This window comes from Arachis ipaensis, chromosome B07 (genome assembly GCF_000816755.2).
Source record: "Arachis ipaensis cultivar K30076 chromosome B07, Araip1.1, whole genome shotgun sequence".
NCBI classification, from domain to species: domain Eukaryota; kingdom Viridiplantae; phylum Streptophyta; class Magnoliopsida; order Fabales; family Fabaceae; genus Arachis; species Arachis ipaensis.
The window spans coordinates 83,105,023-83,106,153 of NC_029791.2; positions in this window are offsets into that span (position 1 = coordinate 83,105,023).

Genomic DNA, 1,131 nt, shown 5'->3' on the forward strand with positions numbered 1-1,131 from the left:
AATTCTTGATTAAACTCAACAAATTGAATACAAATTCACTAGAAAAAGATAGGAAAGATGCTCACACATCAATGGTCTCAGTCTCAACACTGGTAAATCTCCCTTTCAAGACTCCACATTCATTGCATACTAGTGTTCCATTCTTGGATGATTCCTCCAGCCCAACAGATTCCTCGTAGGTTTTGTCCATCCACTGAAAATAACGGCACCTAGTGTTCTTCGTCTGCCGCGACAAAAGCCATTCCTCAAGCTCAATTCTCAATAGGGAAGGGGGACATATTCACTAGAAAATTCATATATACCTTCCACAGAGGACACCTGAAAAACCATCTCCCTGGGTTTCTCCTCATCTTCAACTTCAACACCACCATCTGAAGACGGCAGAAGCATGTCCCGTCATAGGACTTGCTCCCGTGTTCTTCGAACCCTTCAGACCTACTATTTTTCATTGACTGTGTCCTTCGATTGTTATTGGACATGCCTCTGCTTCTGGTGAATTGGGAAAAACGTTAAGGTTTATCTTTCTAATAAATTGGGGAAAACGTTCTCTCTCATCTCCATATAAAGGAGAGACGGGACTGAAGCCCTTAACAAATGCCACGTTAGAATTCCGTCTGCCTCATCACCAATCTCCGTTTAACGGATAAGGGTTCTCTTTACAGTTGGACAGATTTATTGTGTTTTTAAAATTTTCGAAGGTATAATTGTCGTTAACAAATATTAAGATTATTATTGTCAGCGTCTTATAAAATTGGGACATAATTGATAATTTACTCTAATTTATTCTATCGAGTTATAACCAATTGAAAGTGTTATTCTCTAAACCACTAGCTAAACACCTGCCTAACACATTCCATCCTTCTCATTTCTTGGGGAGCAATCATTAAGGCCAATAAGAATTATTTTCCCGGTAACTCTTCCTGTCTTTCATTTCATTTTTTAGTAGTTAACGTCAGTCAACAACATAGAATAATTTAACTGTTATTCATGAATATTCGTATATTTTAATAAGAATTGAGCTTTTTTGGCAAACCTTTTCCCCCTTTGATTTTCCTTTACTCAGCTTTTCAAACAAAAGTTCGAGTCCCAACAAAGACTACATCAACTTCAAATTCAAAGACAAAAGCATAA